This window comes from Vombatus ursinus, unplaced genomic scaffold, assembly GCF_900497805.2.
Source record: "Vombatus ursinus unplaced genomic scaffold, bare-nosed wombat genome assembly UNPS02009573.1, whole genome shotgun sequence".
NCBI classification, from domain to species: Eukaryota; Metazoa; Chordata; class Mammalia; order Diprotodontia; family Vombatidae; genus Vombatus; species Vombatus ursinus.
This window is the reverse complement of record NW_020949351.1, coordinates 11,626,288-11,647,304: the sequence shown is the minus strand read 5'-3', so window position 1 is coordinate 11,647,304 and position 21,017 is coordinate 11,626,288. Positions and strand designations below refer to the sequence as shown.

Below are 21,017 nucleotides of genomic sequence, written 5' to 3'. Positions count from 1 at the left end.
ACTACTCCAGATATGATAATCTAGGAAGAACAGAGACTAGCTATTAATCCCCTCATTTGGGAAATGATACTTGTATTAGTGCATCCTAAGATTACATTAGGTGTTGGGGGTGCCACATCACTCTACTGACTCACCAAACCAGTGAATTTACAGATGTAGAAAGTAAGGCTTAGAGAGGTGACATGATTTGCCCAAGAGTACAAACATTTTAACCACAGAGTCTTTGAGGGCATATCCAGGCTTCTCTCTACACACCATACTACACACACACACACACACACACACACACACACATACACACATATGCACACACAGACTCATACTCAGAATTTCTAATTTCAGCAGATATACAACTCTCAAAGCTAATAACAGAACTACATTATGCAATGGCTTGTTGGCTAACACAAATGACATTTCTTGTAGATTGCCTATAAAGTATTGGCTGAGGATTTTTATGAAGTTTAATAGACATGTTACTAATTTTCAGTCATTGAATTGGAAAACAAGAATCTGATTTCCCCTTATCATTTTGAAGGGGTAAATAGCAATGGGACTTTTTTTTTTTTTGCTGAGACCTAGAGAATGCTATACTCAAATGCTCAAATGGATCTATTACCTCACTAATTTGGAAGTTTCACCAAATGAGGAAGATTGAAACCCATCCATATCTGCCAATATTGTGCAACTCTGGTCCATATCCTCCTATAAGTACATCACAGGGCATCTGTGTTCAACAGGTTAAAGCCCTTGCTCACTTTCTCCTAACATTAGGAAAGTACCAGGGGAAATAACTAGCTGTCCACTTACCATTCCTTGTGCTTACTATGTGATCAACCTATCTTCTCTTCCTGTCACCTATTTCTATGATAATATTGTTTGCTTCAAAAATTTTCTTCAAAATTAATCATTGGTTATATGTTGCAGCGTTCTCATAGCCATCATACACCTTGCCATTTTCCTCAATGTGATACTCATTTTGAGTTATGAATTGTTGCCATAAAGGAACACAAGTGGAATGTTGGATTAAAAAAGAATGGGCTTTTATTTTACAGAGTGGAACTGTAAAAATATAATTTTTCTACTATTTGTAAATAGAATTAACTATGATTATTGTTTAATTAAATGGAATTCAATAGTCGTGCAAATAAAATTACAATTACTGTTATGAATGTTAGTCATTTAGCATTTTTGAGAAAGGTATTTAAAATAAAGTTTTAACAGCAAATAAAAATGAAATGTACCAGGTTTTTCATGTTACATATAAAAAACAGAAAAGCATTACATATTATACAGATCCCTTCTTATGGTTTTGATAGTATTTAAGGACAATTGCATATATGTTAATATACAGATCATATTTTTCTCATACATATCACTGAGTAAAATGTGTTAAAATTAAAGTCATCAACTCATATGTTAATAAATGACTAGATAAAACCAGTAATCAGGAAGATCCTGGAATTCAGAGGTATCAGAATTGTTATCTTTTTTGTGTTAAATTCTTTCTAGAGGTTTTCTTAGATAAAAGATCACTGATCCATTACAATTTCTGGTCTTTGAAATCTTTTACCACTGTCAAAACAGGTCATGCAAGAAAATGGTACAACAAAATCATCCCGAAATAGTGAGAACAGCAGGAATCTAACTGTCTTTTTTTAAAGCTTTTAAAAAATCTTCTATTTGTATGATTTGAACAAGCTGCTATTGTTGGATTGCCATGCCAAAATGGTAACCTGAATCTACTACTGTAGGGAATAGAAAGTTTCAGTTTCAGTCACAAAAAAAAATCTTGGTCTTTTCAATACTACTTCCTCTCCCCTACCTTTTTTCACTTCTGAGGTTAGTTTTTTTCAGATTGGTAAATTTTTTCCTTTCACTTTTTAAAGTTTGTCTAGACCTTTTGTAGTGTCTCACAATCTGAAGTTAAAAGAAGAAAGTAAAAGACCCTCCTATATAAAAATTTCCCCATCATATAAGGTTCCATTATTTGAATGGTTTCCCTCAAGGGTCTTGGCATTTGGGAGAGTAAAATATGGTAGCTTTGAGTGATTCATTCCTTTATTTGGCCCATATATGTGAACTTTAAAAAAAGTTGATATCTGTATTTCAATATAATTGGTTCCCTTTTTAATCCTATATTTAGTATTTTAGGCATTATGTGCTGCTATGTGCTATAAAAGCACACAGTTTTTTTTTAAACACTGGTATTCATTGTTTGATATGGTGCTAAAAGATCTGATCCTTCAATATTTGTGAAGGGAATGTCAAGATAGTGAAGCAATTATTGAGTGAGTGAAGTAGATCAAAAGAGTGAAATAGAAGGTAGAATATACATCACTTTTTGAATGTATGTCAAGAGTGGGTGTAGAATACAAGAGGATGAATGTGGGGGTTGTCTGAGTAAGGACCCTCAAATTGAATCAGTGTTTTCAGCAAGTTAACTTTCTTTGAATTGTGAGTGAATGGAGGATAGACAGTCCTAGGACCAGGCAAAGGACTTTGTAGACCTAGCTCCTAGAGCTGAGTTCCCACAGAGCTGTCTTTACATGTGGACAATGGTACAGTGGTGACAGTGCTGTAACAGGAGCAAAAAATGGTTTTGCTCTTAACTCTTAGTGGTTTCTAACTAAGAAGAATCCAATGGACCAAGAATCTGGATGTGAACATAATCAGTGACACGTGGTAAAGTGTTTTTGAGAATATGAGGGTCTCTGTTATAGATTTGTTTGGCAATCGCACCACCAATGAAGATGAAATTAAAGCAATTCTAAGGAGTTATTTTGCCCAATTACATGCCGGTAAAACTAAGTGAAATACATGAATATTTACAAAAATATAAACTGCCCAGTTTAACAGAAGAGGAAATAGAATACTTAAATAAACCTACTTTTTTTTTTTTAAAAAAGAAATAAACATCAATGAGCTCCCTAAGAGAAAATCCCCAGGACCAAATGGATTTACAAGTAAATTCTACCAAATATTTAAAGAACAATTAATCCCAATACCATATAAACTATTTGAAAAATAAGTAAGGAAGGAGTCCTACCAAATTCCTCTTATGACACAAATATGATTTTTATACCTAAACCAGGGAGAACAAAAACAGTGGAATAGATTAGGTACACAACATGCAGCAGTAAATGGACTATAATAATCTAGTGTTTGATATATCCAAAGATCTAACCTTTTGAGGTAAGAACTCATCATTTGAAAAGAGTTGCTGGGAAAAATGGAAAGAGTTTGGCAAAAAATAATCACAGACCAATGTCTCACACCATATACAAGATAAAGTCAGCATGGATAAATGATTTAGACACAATGGGTGAAATTATAAGTAAATTAAGGAAGCATAGAAAAATGAACTTGTCAGATCTATGGATAATAGAAGAGAGTTTATAACCAAACAAGGGATAGAGTGGAAAATGGGAAATAAAATGGATAATTTTAATTACATGAAATTAAAACTTTTTTTGCACAAACAAAACTAATATGGCCACAATTAGAAGAACAGAAACTGAGAAAAAAATTTTTACAGCAAGTTTCTCTGAGAAAGGCCTCATTCCTCTAATATATGAAGAACTGGGCCAACTTTACAAAAAAAATGTGAGCCATTCTCCAACTGACAAATGGTCAAAGGTTATGAATAGGCAGTTTTCAAAAGAAGAAATCAAAGCTATCTAAGGTCACATAGAAAGTGCTCTAACTCACTGCTGATTAATGAAAAGCAAATTAAAATAACTCTGAATACTGCCTCATACCTATCAGTTTGGCAAACATGACTGTACAGGAAAATGACAAATGCTGAGAGGATAGGGAAAAACTGGAACACTAATGCATTGTTGGTGGAGTTGTGAACTAGTCCAACTATTTTGGAGAGCAATTTGGAAATATGTCCCAAGAGCTGTAAAACTATGCATGCTCTTTCACCCAACAAAACCACCCTTGGGTCTATTAGATCAAAGAAAAAGGAAAAAAGACCTATTTACAAAAAAAAAATATGGCAGCTCTTTTTGTGGTGGCAAAGAATCGGAAATTGAGGGGATACCCATCAATTGGGGAATGACTGAACAAGTTGTGGCATATGATTGTGATGCAATATTGTGTTATGAGACATAACAAAGGGGATGGTTTCAGGAAAAAAAAAAACAGGGAAGGTTTTTAGGAACTGATGCAAAGTGCAGTGAGAAGAACCAGGAAAACATTATGCATAGTAACAGCAATATTGTAAGGATGATTAACTGTGAAAGAGTTAGCTATTCTGATCAACACAATGTTTCAAGACTGTTCCAAAGAATCTATGATGAAAGATGCTATCCACCTCCAGAGAAAGAACTGATGAACTCTGAGTGCAAATTGAAACATACTGATTTAAACATTTTATTGTTTTATTTTGTGTTTTTTTTTTGTAATATGGCTAATGTGAAAATGTTTTTCATGACTTCATATGTATAACTGGCATTATATTGCTTGCCTACTCAAAGGATGGGAGAAGAGATAGATAGAACTTGGACCTCAAAATTTCAAAAAATGAATGTTAAATTTTTTTACATGTAATTGGGAAATATTAAATGAAATAAATAAAATATAGTAAAATACAATAATTCTTACTGTGTTCTTTTTTTGTAGTGAATTTCCTTTGTTTTAAATTTGATCAACCAAATATATTTCAAATATTTATTAAAAAACCTACTGTGTGTGAGGTATTATATGCAAAGTAGGTACTTTCTATAAAAAGATGAAAAAAATGATAGTCCATATCCCCAAAGAAGATGCATTCTCCTAGGGGATTGCAATGCCACAGAAATAAATATAGTGCAAGCTATGATGGATACAAAGGATATATCCAGGTGAAAGACTTTGTTTTTCATAAGAGGCCACTTTAAGCTAGGGAAAGGCAGGAAACCTTCATCAGGAATCAAAGTGCCTTCTGTGTACTAGGCATTGTGCCAAGTGCTAAGCACAAAAGGACAAAAGCAAAACTGTCCCTGACCTCATGGTGTTTACATTCTAATTAGGGATAAAAGATAAGATAATTCTAGGAGAAAACTTTAACTGTTTGGGAGATAAATCCTTAAAAGCAGTGTTATTTATTTGACCATTCTTTATGTCCACAGCACTAAGCACCACATTTGGCTCATAGAAGGCACTTAATAAATGTTCGTTGATTTGACTTGATTTTACATAGAAGATAACACTTGAGCTTGGTTCTGAAGGAAGCTAAAGATTGCAAGAGGCAAAGGTGAGTAGGAAGTGGATTCTAGGAATGGGGGTGGGGGAAGGGGTGATGGGGGACACACAATGCAAAGACATGGAAACTGGACATGGAATGGCATGACTGAGGAACTGGTTGATTGGAAAACAGTGTGAGTGATGTGTAGTATGAATGGAAAGGTATGGTGCCACCAAAGCTATGAAGAATTTTAAGAGTCAAACAGAGCAGTTTATATCTGATCCTAAGTAGTGGCTATAGGACAAAAAAATAATGAAATGGGTTTTTGGGCATCTAGGTGGTGCTCACCTTAGAGTCAGGAGGACTTTGGTTCAAATGTGGCTTCAGACACTTACTACCTTTGTAACTCTGGGCAAGTCACTTAATCCTATTTGCCTCATTTCCTCATTTGTAAAATGAGCTGGAGAAGGAAATGGCAAACCAATGCAGTATCTTTGCCAAGAAAACACCAAATAGGGTCATGAAAAGTTGGACATAAGTAATCCACTAAACAACAAAAAGAAGTTATACAATCACGGGAACTCATTGAGTAAGGGAATGAGAAAGTCAAACTTTTGCTGTAAAGAAATGACTTTGGCAGCTGTGTGGAAGAAGGATTCAAATGGGGAGACAATTGAGGCAAGGAGACAAATTAGGAAACTATTGCAATAAAGAGGTGTTGAGGACTTAGATTCTAGTGGTGTTTGTTTGGGTAGAGAAAAGGGATTTTATTTAGGAGTTGTTGTAAAGGTAGAAATAACAAGATTTGGCACCTGATTGGATACGTGAAGTTAATGAAGTGAGGAGTCAAGGACGACACCAAAGTTTTGAACCTGGAAGGAAGAATTAAATAATTTTTAAAAATCTGATTTATTCATTTCTTCATGAATTCATCTTTTGCTTGGAGCAAGGGTGGGAAAACTGACTACCAAATATGACTCATAGCTTAATTCTATCTGATCTGTGGATCTTCTATGTTCATTTAATTTATGCCCATGTTAGCAAAAATGCAACTTATATTTAGATATCTTTACCTTTTTAGTGGCACTATACAGAATGGCAACAAAACTGGAAAGTAGATTGATTCATCTGTAAACATGAGTTATGATACTTTTTATGTTCCAGAGCAGTAGTATATTTAGTAACTGAAAATTTGAATAAGATAATTTCTAGTATGCCTGTTTCTAAACTTTAGGTAGGAACTAAGTTACTTTTCATTAAAAAAAATCATCAAGATCTATCTTTTTAAAAAATTAGGGAATTTTTTTATTTGCAAAAACAAACTACCTTGATATATGCTAGATCATAGCATCTCCACAGTCTCCTCTATCTTTCTCTGTATTTATTCATCCTTCTCTCAGTCTATCTTTGCCTAATTGTTTCTCTGTACCCATTTTCCTTTCTGTATATAATTTCCCCTTTACTTTCTTCATTCTTTGCCCTTTTTATAGTCTTTCTTAAGAGAGTCAGGAAGAGATTTAGTTTTCAGTTTCCTACAGAAAGTCCTTTTAAAGACCTCTTTCTAATGGCAGATACATTGATGCTTTAACCCTAAATCAATTTGTGTGTATATGGAGGCAATATAAGAAAGGCAGCTTCAGCACTGCTCTTTGTTTTCCATTCACACAACTGCAAAACAGGAAAGCCCCCAGGGATAATGAATGTGAGGGTGTGATGGTGGAAAACAGTAGTGAAAATCAGGTAGTACCATTTTGGATCCCCTTGACAAATGACATTACAAGACTGAGCAGAAGCCTTCTGTCTCTGTGACCCAGCTGCTATTAATAGCCCATCACTATCTTATTGCTTCTGCCTTTGTTCCTCTATTCTTTTTTTCTCTAAAACTCTTAATATTTTCCTTGGGTTGTGCCTACTAGCTCTGCCAATTCTAGCTTTTTCTTATATTTCCCCCTGAACTCCACAAGTGCTTGAGTGTATCTATTCAGCTGATAGTCACTTACTTCTATTCCTAATGAAGCTTTTGTGACTTCTTTCATGGTCATCTACCAAGAGGAGTATCATAACATTTGTTCCAGTGTAAGAAGTTAACCATATATTCAGAATGATGCTCTTGTTCCTTGAACTTTAGCTGACACTTCCAAAAAGGGGGTCACTCAGACAAATGGTATTCAGAACAATATCCCTCCTGCTATGGTAATGAGTGATACATAACCTCAAGAAGAGTATAAATGAATATGAAACAAAACAATACATCTCCTACTGAACCTGGTGAGGTCATAAAGAATATGATAAAGTAAAAGAGAATATGGGCACAAGACATAGTCAATAAGCAAAAGGTTAAAGAAAACAAAAAAGGAGATGTGTATAAAAAGTCAATGAGGCAAATGGTGATAAAAACCAACAGGAGAGAGTTGGCAATGTAATTATTCAACAGAGAATATGTTTGGTGATACTGTGAGGACAAAAAAAAAGGTCAAGGGAGAAATTGCTAACCGTACATCAGTGAGAGAAACAAGAACCTAAATTAAGTACAAGGGAGAATTTCATGATGCCATATTCAGAGATGATTCAAAGGGCCAATAAACTTACAATTTTAAGAATTATGAGTAGGTAATCATGCTGCTTGGCACAGCTAAGCAGCACAGTGGAGAGAACCCAGGGCCTGAAGTCAGGAAAACCCATCTTCATGAGTTCAAATCTGGCCTCAGATTCTTACAAGCTGTGTGATCCTGGGCAAGTCACTTAATCCTGTTTTCCTCAGTTCCTCATCTATAAAATGAGCTGGAGAAGGAAATGGAAAACCACTTCAATTCTTTGCTAAGAAAGCCTCTAATGCGTTAATGAAGAATCAACCATGACTGAAAAACGACTGAACAGCAACAACCATGCTGCATATACAACAAACTGCAGAGGTAGTGTATATATGTATTAAATTTGGTGCTGCAGTCAAATAAAACATACCAAAAAGTCAATGTGATTGATATTCAATACTATAGACAACTTAATCTTATCTTGCTGGGGCTCAGACCTTCTTGCCACTTCCTTGCTACCTCCTCACTCTGGTCCTATTCTTATTCTATTTTGACCAGAAACTTGGACTCCTCCATGGTCACCCTGGCATTGATAGGTGAACCTTTGCCTTACCTTGTCTGGGCCTAGGACTCCACACTGCTTCCCTTCCTTCTTCTCCTCTGCCATTCCAGCACCCCTCTTTTATCCTCCTATGAGTTTTCTTCTTTCATTAAAATGTAAGCTCTTTGAGGGAAAGGAACTATCTTGCCTGTTTGTGTTTGTATGTTCATTGTTTAGCTTAGAGTCTAATACATTAATATGTACACTATCCACCTACTTATCTGTCTTCCTAACCATCTAAATCTGTATGGTTAATTAGGTTTAAATGTCAAGAAGTGGACACAAACACTAGTAATTAGTTACTATAGTATATTAGTTACTTCAAGCATCCATGATTTCATGAGTTTGGATACTTTACACCACAAGGATAAATCATACCTCATTTTGTTCTTCCTCCCCCTCCTCATCCTTCCCATGGCTTGGTAAACTATTTCTAAGAGTTGTTGTTCCTAAAAAAACCATGTCATTGTGTGGCAAACTGGTGATGTATACCCCCTCACCATAGTTAACCATAAATAATGGACAACAGTCCATCACCAGGTCATCCTGTAAACGTTTAAAGATTGATAGGATTTGGAATAGCTTGGGTTCTACTGGCATAGCATTTGACAACTCAGAACCACACTTCTCTTCCTTGGTGGGTCATCACAGTAGAGCTTTAGTGAAGAATTATAATAACTACTACTATAAAATATTGAAATCAAATATATCTGAAGTCACTTATAAGAACAGTATGGAACAGAAAGAAGCCTTGAAATCCCTCTTAAGATCTAAGGATATATAACCAAAGAGAACAGACCTTACTAAAGCTTCCCATTTTTTGAGCAGGGGACAATTATGACCCAGTTTTTATTAGAGCTTCATAACAAATGAATGAAATGAATGAAAAAGCATCAATCAAAATGGTTACCATTTTGCATGCACTATGCTAGTCACTGGGGATAAAAATACAAAAGCAAAGACAGTCTTTACTCTCAAAGAGCTTACATCATGATAAGGAGATGGCATGTGTGCCTATCCTTAGTACCAAAAAAAAAAAACAAACAACTGCAGCAAGTGGGGTTCCAAGGCTGCTTTGGTTTAATGACAGAAAGACTTTCTTGCTAATGTGGGAATTATCCTCATGTTGTTGACTACTGAATATCAGACCAGGATATTCAGGCCCTCAGGATCCAGACTGAGATATGATGGCAGTAGAAGAACTAAATTAATGATCAAGACCTCTTGACTGCCCACCTCCTCCCCACAGGGGGAAAAGGGAGACCTAGTATTTAGATGGGAAAAGCAAATGAGAATTGGGGCCTCTAGCTCCAGACCTTCCAGAATGTTAGTGAGCCACTGTTCTTTTTTGTTTCCAATCACCATCCACTCTAAGCTCAGTCTGCCTGCATCCACATTTGTCTTTGAATAAAATAAAGGCCACTCTCGCAGCAGAATAGAACAGTTTGTCCTGCTTTAAGATAATTTAGCCCCAAGATTCTGTGCTCAACTTGATCTGGCTACCATGACTAAGGTCTTGGGATCTGTTGTACCTTCTAAGCAGGATGTCTGGAGTTTTAGTACTTCTAGATGTATAAGCATGAATGTCTACTGATTTGGGCTTTTCTGAGTTACTCATTTAGATTTCTTCAGAGTAGCTCCTTGTGCCACTCCACTGGAAGGCAGTATATAGCAGCCACCAATATTGCATTTTCCTCCTACATTCAGCCTTACGTGGAGGAAGAGTGAAGTGAGTAGTGATTAAAAGAAGGGCTGACTACCTCAGATATATTTTGTGGTTTGCTTGAAATTTCACCAATTAGTGAGTCATTTGAATTAAGCAACAATTTACAGGAGGATTAAGATGGAAGGGGATGAGGACCTATTTTCTATTCACAATTCATTACAGATTAGTTAAATCAGATAGGTTATCTGATATTCACTAAGGGAACCGAGTTTTAGTGACAAAGGAGAGAAAAGTAGAGCAAGTAAATATTTTAGAGATTGAGGTATTCTGAAAAGATGAATATTTAGGTAGGTTGTGCTTCATTGGTGAAATTTAGATAGCCAGAGAGTAGCAAGATAATAGTGAAATTATAGTAGGTAAGGAAGAGGGATTGACTGAAGTCCTCTAGCATCAATCACTAGAACATGGCAGAACTTCATAAATGAAATCTACAATCACTTAAAAGGGTTTGGCTAAGCTATTCACATAGGAAAAGCCAAGTGGATGAAAATAACTTCTGTCTAGAGTATAATAGATTAGTTATAGGAACAATATTTAGAATTTGTCCATCAGTTCTGTGATAAACAATGCAAATTGAAAATGAGCTGGACTATAATTTGAATAGGAAGAGAGCAAGCTAGTTTGCCTTTGTAAAACAGCATAGTTATTTTAGTAATGACAAACATAGTCCTATATAGCAGAGGCTAATCTTTACAACACCAATATAACAGTGATAAGATCCTATGGCTGTGGGTCATGAAGTATTACAATAGCCAAAGAATTGAAGTTCAGGATCACCAAAGGGCAATGGAGAAGGAATATAGTGTGAATAAAGGGGCTTAGAAACTCATGGTCAGTGCTGCAAAACATTATAAATGAGGGGCTATGTAGGAGACATGGTGAAAAGAATTATCATTATAAGATCAGAGGTCTAAAGCTGGAAGGTACTAGGCCATCTTGTTTAACCTCACATTTGACAGTTGAGAGAACTGAAAAACCACCACCACCATCATCACATAACAACAATAATAATGTTCATATAGTGAAGAACAATAAGATAGCCCACATGTTCCACAGATATCCATGTAATGTGAAAAAAAAATTAGAGGAAGGCTTCAAATAGGCTTGGTGCCACCTAGTGTTGAAACTATGTGATGACATGGATGAGTAACAGGTTAGGCAGGCATTGATGGAAACTGAATTCTTAGAGAAAATATCTATTTGATGTGATCGTGGATTCATTGATATACTGAGAAAAAAGGCAGGAGGAATACACACACATATAATATTACATAATATAGCAGGTGGCTACAGAGAATCAAGGTACAGAAATAGAGTTATGAGAGTAGCAAAGGTTAACTTTACTTCTAAATTTTAGAGCTTCTTTTCAAATAGGTTCATAGAATTTATGCTGCATGACTTTGCACTAGTAAATGATTTTACTTCTTTGAGTCTCACTTTCTGGGGCAGCTAGGTGGCACAGTGGAGAGAGCATTGGTTCTAGAGTCAGGAGGACCTGAGTTCAAATCTGGTCTCAGACACATGATACTCACTAGCTGTGTGACCCTGGGCAAGTCACTTAAGCCCAACTGCCTCCCCCCCCTCAAAAAAAAAGACAGAGTCTCACTTTCTTCATGTGTAAAACAGGGTGATTACATTTCCAGGTTTCCTTCCAGATATCTGATTTAATTACTCCTGTTCTATGCTCCTGTCTCTTACCCTCTTCCCAGAAGTCAAGAAGAAGTGACTTTTCTGAAACTACATACTATCTGCTGTTCAATGACCAAAGTAGCTAAGGATGGTCATAACTAGTAGGTTGGTTGGTAGAGCATCAGCTTTTGGCTATGGCAACTCACAAAATAAAGAAAAAAATTGGTCCTTGTTCACATCTATTTTTACAGTGACTGATGAGGTAGCTAACTGATGAGGTAGCTAAAAAAAAGGGTACAGAAGTTGCTAAGAATCACAGTTTTTAGAAAATCTATAAAGATCAACTCAATAGTTGGCATTTTAAATGTTTTTCCCCCCCAGTGGTCAAATATATTGACATAATATCGGAAGAAATAAGAAATGTCAATATTGACATCCTTTAGATAAGGGTGAAGACAAAAGTAGCTGCAGCTAGAAAGGAAGGATGGGTCATGGGATTTTCCTTAGAGAAAAGCAAGTTGGTATCATCATGTGCCTAGAGACAATGAGAATCATCATCATTTCATGGAACCATAGAATTTCATCTTGAAACATTAATTGTAAACATAAGCAAAAAAAAAGACCAAGAAGATACATGTGTCAATGTTTATTGCAGATGACAAAATAAATTCTGTGAACTAATTTGACAAGAAGCTCTAGAATAAGTCAACTTATACTTTGATACTTAGTGATTTCAATGCAAAGGTGGGCATAAGGAAGGATAATGAAAAATACAATGGAAAATATGACTAAGGTTTAGGAAATGAAAAAGAACAAAAACTTGTAGATTTAGGACCATATATTATGAACTTTTGGAAGAGAATCATAAAGCACTGGATATAGTGACCATAGAACATTTAAAAAAAATGAAATTGAATATATATTAGCAGACAGAAAGCACCTGGTCAGTGATAGATCATTGAGTAGTTAAAGGTCAAAATAAACATCATATTAGAAAAAAGGATAAAGATAAGAACATGCTGTTGAAAATAACAATTGAATCAGTTTCAACCTGACCTATTCAAACAAGTCATCAATGACAAAAAAAATAGAAAATGAGAAAAGACAAAAATATATTAAACTTGATTGTCATTTTTTTTTATAAAAGGATACCTGCTTTGAACCTTCTTTCTTCCCCTCCTCAGGAATGACCAGGCCCTTCTCATAGCTCCTAGCAATTTTTGCACCTCTCTTAAATAAAATGTACCAGATACCAATTTGTAATACAGGTATGTGTATATTTCACATTTCTCTCTTAAATTGTAGTCTTTTTGATTATAGGAGTGGTGCCTTATCTAAACATTATGTTTTCTCTAGTGCCTATTAACATAGTGCTTTTGCACATAGTAGATATTGAGAGAAATGATTATTAATAACCATTGATTTGGGGAGATTTAGCGTTCTCTGTTTTTCTAACATCTTCATATCAAAAGTTCAGTGTCTGAAGGACATTGCTGAAAATGAGATTGGATTAACTTTCTTAACAATCTTGTTCAGATCCACCCAAGTAGGGAAGACAACTGAGTTCTACTCAGGTTTGGGTGGGGATGAATTCTTTGAATAGATTGCCCAAGGCTGGGCAATTTAGAAGTAAATGACATCATTAAAGTTCATTAGAATAGGGCCAGCCCCTAATATAATATTCATTTTCTCATCAATTGTTAACTAGAGTTGATTGCCACCCTCAGGAACACCCCTCTTCCAAGGGCATGTAAGTATGAACTTGCTGCTGTGAGGGTCTTTGGCATTTGAGAGTGCCACTGACCTCTCTTAGCCTTATTAATAAAATGATAAAATTACTCAGAAACTATGTCTCTCAAACTTTTTGAACATCACAATACTTAAGGAATGTTTGTAAATTGAATATTGTCCATTGCTTAGCACCTCCAACAAAACTATGCCATGAGCCCCACAGGCCCGCATAATTTTTTGAGTGTTTTTCCAATTGGAAAATTGCATTTCCTATTCTTAAACTGTGACCTACAATGTATTTAGACAACACTGATCAACCGCTGGTGTGGGCTTTGCCAAACTAGCAACTGTCTTGGTCAGAGAATTTGCATGTGAAAAACTACTTCTCTCAGCAAAGTGGCAGGTTTCCACTGGGGAGATCTCCCTTTCACTTCAGCTGAACACAATGAATATTGGAGAGGGGAGGGGAGAAAAAGTTTACTATTTCCCCATGTCATGAAAAGGTCATTTATCAACCTATTTGACTAGCAGTGAAAGGTTTTGATTGCATAGTGCTAGTAATGCTGCCTTTTTGGAAATTCATTCTTGTTCTCAGGGGCCATGTTATCTTTTCCCTCATAGCAGGCTTCATTATATTTAGTGTATGGCAGAATGTAGATCATCTTACTAGAAATGCAGAAATGAAAATCCATTACTATACAAATAGCAAGCTTTCCATGTATTCATAAGAAGGAAACATTTGTAGTTGATCAGTATTGGTGCAGAGACACAATGCCTGGTCCTCAGTTTTGGACTGGGGTGATTTAAATTGCTTTCTCTAGGGCTCTATTTGAAGCATGACAGTTTACTTTGACAGCAAGAAAAGGAAAACTCAATATCTTTCACTACTTTCTTGTATTTCTTTTGGGAATCAGTGTGAATATAGCACTCAAAACAAATTTTTTTTTAACTGTAAATAAAACAATAAAAGATGCCTCAAGATATTGTGTTGTTTTCCTATACTTTAGTGCTGTTTGTATAATCAATAGTGAAATAAATATGCTCAAATTTAAATCTAGAAGCATACAGGGAAATTTGTGGATAAGGAATACGTAAAAAATGGGAGACAGATTGAAGCTCAAATAATTTGCAGTTTAAAATCTTCTTCTTGTACAGCAAATCACTAGATACAGCACAAGCAGACTCAGACAAAGGACCTGGGTTCAAATCCTAATTTTGCCACTTATATGACCTTGTGAAAGTCATTTAAGTTTGCTTTAGTTCTAGCCTTAAGCTCTGCCACTCATTGGATGCCTGACTTTAAGTGAGTTAAACTTCTTTCCTCACCATCTATAAAATGATGCAGCAGTTTGACCTTTTTTGTCACACAGAGTTGTTGCCAGATCAAATGAGATGGTAAATGTGAAAGGTTTTTTTTTCTTTAAGTGTAAGACTTTTGAAAGTGTAAGCTATTGCTACATACCATTAAAATCTTTGATTATCACCCCTTCAGATCAAGGTTTTAGGTGTTATATCTGAGAATATAAGTTCCCATCTAAATTCTGAGATCTCTTGCCATTAATTAAGTGACTACTTTATTTGAATGTGTTCACTTCAAGGTTAGAATCATAGCTTTTCATGCTAATTCCTTCATGTATCAGTGATTTTATTAATGTTTTAAAGGCACTGAGGTGAATAGCAGAGTTCAAGTCACTTTTTTAATGCAAGAAATCCTAAGAACATTAATTTACTTCAATAACAATAATAAAGTAAGCCAAGCATGAAAGCAAGTAGGTAGAACATGGGAAGCAATGGAATAAGGCAGAAAAATAAATTAGAATTGGAGGTTCCCCCACTTATCAGCTGTGTGAACCTGTGCAAATCACTTAAATTACTGCTGTGTCTACTTCTCAATTATTTTTTTCTTTTTAATTCTTAAATTGGGTTAGGAATACCCACTTACAAGATTATAAGGAACAGGTATGGTAATGTATATGAAAAATATGTGTAGGAGCAGAGACAAGATGGTAAAGGTAGGTATTTGCCTAAGTTCTCCCAAATTCCCCTCCAAAATTTATAAAATAATGCCCCCAAATGAATTCTGAAGCATTAGGACCAATAAAAGGATGAGGTAAAACAAATTTCCAGCCCAAGACAACTTAGAAGGTTGGCAGGAAAGGTCTGTGTCATTGGGATGAGAGTGGTGCATAGTCCAACATACCAGGCCATTGCAGGCTAGGCCAGTACAGGCCATACTCCAAAAAACCAGCAACAGGCCTTGGTGGTTACTGAATTGGCTGTAGAAGCCTCCTAAGCTCTTAGCCCATAGACAGTAAAAGAATCACACAACTGATCAGAAAGAGATTATAAGGAATCTTTAATGGTATTGGATATAAGACTCTCTTGCATTGCCCATAAGCAGTTCTGATTCATAGTCCCAGTACAAGGAGGAGAACTAGCACACTAGCACTAGTGGCTTCAGGGATATAGCAGCCCTGGTCATAGTTCCAGAGTGGAGAAGAGTGCTTGTGGTCACTCTTTGATCAGAGCACAGACCAGGAGATCAGTGACCATGCCTCATATCATGCTACCTTGGAAAAACTGACAACTTACAAATCTCCAGAACTAGCTCTAAAAACCGCTGCACAAGCAAGATGAAGCTTGGGACAGTGACCCCTCCACCCAAGGAGCAGAACCCAACTTTAACATTAAGTTCAAAGTCAAAAAACAGGCTGGGAAAGTGAGCAAACAACAACAACAACAAAAGAACCTGGTCATAGAAAGTTACAGTGACAGGGAAGATCAAAACACAAACTCAGAAGACAGCAAAGTCAAATTTTCAAAGTCAATATTCAAAGTCTTAAAGAAAAATGTGAATTGTTCCCAGGCCCAAAAAGAATTCCCAGGAAAAGCTCTTTATTATTTTTTTAATTATATAAGATTATATATTATATATTAATAAATAACATATATATTATAATTATATAAGTAGTGGAAAAATTTGGAAAAGAAATGAGAGTGATGGAAGAAAATAATGGAGAAAGAGTTAAGAGTTTGGTAAAAGAGGCACAAAAATACTGAAGAAAACATTTTAAAAAAACAGAAGACGTCAAATGGTAAATGAGGTACAAAAATCCATTAAAGAAAAGAATGTCTTAAAAAGCAGAATTAACCAAATGGAAAAAGATGTACAAAAAATCACTGAAGAAAATAATTCCTTAAAACTTAGAACTGGGCAAATGGAAGCTAATGATTCCAAAACATCAAGAAGCAATAAAACAAAATAAAAAGAACAAAAAAATAGAATAAAATGTGAAATATCTCATTGGAAAAAACAACCAACCTAGAAATAGATCCAGGAGGAATAATTCAAGAATTATTGTACTACCTGAAAGACATGATCAAAAAAGAGCCTAGACATCATCTTTCAAGAAATTATCAAGGAAAACTGCCCTGATATTCTATAACCAGAGAGTAAAAATAGGAATTGAAAGAAGCCGCCAATCATTTCCTGAAAGAGATCCCAAAATGAAAACTCCCAGGAATATTATAGCCAAATTCCAGAGCAAATAGTTAGAAGGGAACAATTCAAACATTGTGGAGGCACAGTTAGGATAACACAAGATTTGACAACTTCTACATTAAAAGATTGAAGAGTTTGGAATATGATATTCCAGAAGGCAAAGGAGTTAGGATTACAACCAAGAATCACCTACCCCCCCTGCCCCCAAACAGAATAATTTTTCAGAGGTAAACATGTATATTCAATGAAGTAGAAGACTTTCAAGCATTCCTGATAAAAAGACCAGAACTGAAAAGAAAATGTCTTTTAAGTATCCTTCTCAATAAAAAGGTAAACAGATAAGGGAAATCTTAAAGGATTCAATAAGGTTAAACTGTTTACATTCCTACATGGGAACATGATGGTCAATAACTCCCAAGAACTTTGTCATTATTAGGGCATTTAGAAGCAGTATGCTTAGACAGGGGCATGGATGTGAGTTGACTATGATGGGAATATATTTAAAAAAATAAAATTAAGGGGTGAGAAATAGGAATCCATTGGGAGAAGAGGGAAGGTAGAGGTAGAATGGGGTAAATTATCTCACATAAAAGAGGTACAAAGGAGCTTTTACAGTGGAAGGTAATATGGGAGGAGATGGTGGACAATTTTTGAACCTCATTTTCATCAGAATTGGCTAAAAGAGGGAATAACAATCACATTCAGTTGGGTATAGAAATCTATCTTACCCTACAAGGAAGTAGAGGGATAAGGGGATGACAGAAGGGAGGGTGGACAGGGAGAGGTGGTGATCAGAAACAAAACATTTTTGAGGAGGGACTAGGTGAAAGGAGAGAGAAAGAGAAAAGGACAAATGGGAAAATATGGTGGAAGGAAATACACAGTAATCACAACTATGGGAAAAATCTATTGCAAGTTTCTCTGATAAAGGTCTCATTTCTCAAACATATAGGGAACTGAATCAAATTTAGAAGAATAGAAATCATTCCCCAATTGATAAGTGGGCAAAGGATATGAACAGGTAGTTTTCAGACAAAGAAATCAAAGCTATAGTCCTGTGCAAAAAATGCTCTAAATCACTGTTGATTAGAGAAATGCAAACTAAAACAACTCTATGGTGCCACCTCATACTTATCAGATTTGCTAATATGACAGAAAGGTAAAATGATAAATATGGAGAACTGGGATACTAAAGCAACATTGGTGGAGTTGTGAACTGATTCAATCATTCTGGAGAGCAATTGAGAATTATGCCCAATGGGCTATAAAATAGTGCATACCCTTTGACCCAACAATACCACTACTAGGTCTGTATCCTAAACGGCTGAAAAAACAGGAGAAGGACCTATATGTACAAAAATATTTATAGTAGCTCTTTTTTTTTGTGGCAGCAAAGAATTGGAAATTGAGGTAATACCCATCAATTGGGGAATGGCTGAACAAGTTGTGGTATGTGATTGTGATGGAATGCTATTGTGCTGTAAGAAATGACAAAGGGAATGGTTTCAGAAAAGCCTGAAAAGATTTACATGAACCAATGCAAAGTGAAGTGAGCAGAACCAGTAGACCAATGCACATAGTAATAGCAATACTATATTATGATCAGCTGTGAATGACTTAGTTATTCTCAGCAATACAGTGATCATTCTAAGACACTGAAGGACTTATAAGAAAAATTCTTTTCATCTCCAGTGAAAGAACTGATGAAATTTGAATCTGATCAGAATAAACTTTGCTTGCTTTATTTTTCTTGTTTTTTTTTTGAGGAGGTCTTGTGTTTTCTTTCATAACATGACTAATATGGAAATATATTTTGCATAACTCCACATATATAACCTATAGCACATTTCTTGCTTTTTCAATGAGGAGAGAGGAGAGGGAGTGAAGGAGATAATTTGTGACTCAAAATTTTTAAAAAATGAATGTTTAAAATTATTTTTACATGTAATTGGATAAAAATAAAATATTAAAAAGGAAGAAATTTGTGATCATAAACTATCACTTTATCAATTTTTTTTTATACAGCTGATTCACCTAATAGGTAATTCAGTAATGGTTTTCACAATATAGAGGTCACAAAGCACCTATCTCATGTGGGTGGTGAGGTGTCAGGAAATGGTTGCCTGTTGGGAAGATTGGAGCCCAAAGCCATTGATTACCTGAAGTTGACATTTTACTTTCTAAAAAAATCACTTATACGTCACCCCTGCAAAGTTTAGAGGCATATTGGGTTGTAATTATACAAGAAATCCAAGTTGGAGCTTGCAAAATAAACTTATCATAATTATGTTTAGAATTTTTTAAAAAAAGGCTAGATTCTTGTCCTTATCCTCACTCTCCAGGGAACTGAGGGCATAGATACAGGGTGCCAATTTGACTGTCCTTTGCATTACCTTTCCAATCAACGATGATGGTTATTTTTTTTTTTGGTAGGAATTTGAACCCTCCTCCACAGACTCTCTATTCTTGTTTCCATGCTTCTATCAAAAAAAAGCGTGAATTTTGTCCTTTAAATAAAATCATAATAAAGCTCCCACAGCATTTAGAACATTCTTTTTAAAGGGAGGCAGCTAGGGAAGGAAGTAATATAATTACCATTTTTTTTGATGGATGACTAGTGTCAAGATACAGGAGATGAAAAGGCTTGTTGGAGTTAGAGGATACACCTGAACTTATTGTATACTACATTGCATCAGGAATGAATAGAATAAATTAAATGTGATTCTTTGGTTACCACATAAGCAAATCATATATTTCATATATATGCACATATGAATATTACCTACAGATTTTTGCCACTAAAACACATTATTTAAACTCCTATTTGACATTAGTTTTCAAATCATAGTAAAGAAGTAGATAGATGGCTTGGATAATCTGCCAAGTTCTTAACCTTTTGCTTGCTACTTGAAGATGGGATAAGTAGAAATTTTCTCATTTATTTAGGGGATATTAGGTTAGTTAGGTTACTTATTTATTTCACATGTACTTGTGGGAGATGAAAATTTCCTCCCTATGAAGGATATTATGTATATGATAATAATAATAAAAATTTATGTAGCACTTACTTTGTGCCAGGAACTATGCTAATACTTACAATTATTATCTAATCTAAAGTCCTCATAAAAACCCTGCGAAGTAGGTGCTATTATCCCCATTTTACAGATGAAGAAACTGAAGCAAATGAGGTTAAGTGACTTGCCCACAGTCACACAGCTACTATCTATGAGGTTAAATTTGAACTTGGGTATTTCTGACCTTAGACCCAGATTCTACCAATTGTGCCACCCAGGTACCTCATGCCAAGGGCATTTAACAAACTTCTCTCTTGTCAACAAGCTAATATAGAATTCAAAATGTAGACCCAAGCTAATTAGTAGGACAGTCATTTTATTGGAGTGAAATTTTTCAGAAAAGTTTATTGACTGTGCTATTTTTTGTTATAGTGAAACTTATACTTTTTTTCTGCCTTAGTCCTATCCTAAAATCACCACTCAGTCTTGTTACACCTATTGAACAAACCAAACCAACAAACCAACTTGCTTAGGGTGACACAGGTAATAAGTGTCTGAGGCCAGATTTGAAGTCATGTCTTTTTGACTTCCAGGTGCTCTGTCCACCATACCACCTAGATGTCACAGTAAAATGACTGTCTGAAAGATTATGCAACATTCAATCCTGACATTCCTTACCTTTCTTCCGGGAGGGAGGAAATATATTTAATCACTGATGCTTAGAAGCAATATGACCATTGCAATTAATTTGAGTTTTGCTGCCTTTTTTGTGTTGCTTTCATTTACATTATTGTATAAACTGCTCTCTTGGTTTTGCCTATTTCACTCTAGCTCTATAATCATTTCACTAATAAAAAGAAGCCATGTTGATGAAGAAAAGACTAAGAAAGATGAAACTAAACTTAAATGCTCTTTGTTTCTGTATGCCAGGTATTTCCAAGAAGGAAGAGATACATTTGTCTTCCTTTTTATATTCATTTAGGTTTCTAGATTTCTAGAGACCAAATGGTGCTGTTATGCTCATTCAAATTCTGAAAATCACCTTTGAATTGTTGCTATTAAACTCTTCTTTGGAAGAACAAATATTTTAAACATTGATTTGGATTTACAGAA

The 21,017-nt window shown here is 35.3% G+C and overlaps 1 protein-coding gene across 1 annotated transcript in view; it reads right to left on the bottom strand.

Moving 5' to 3' along the window:
* Nucleotides 1-21,017, bottom strand: part of DOK6 (docking protein 6) — a 622,361-nt gene that overhangs the window by 162,062 nt on the left and 439,282 nt on the right. The gene's annotated exons all lie outside the window — the stretch shown is intronic.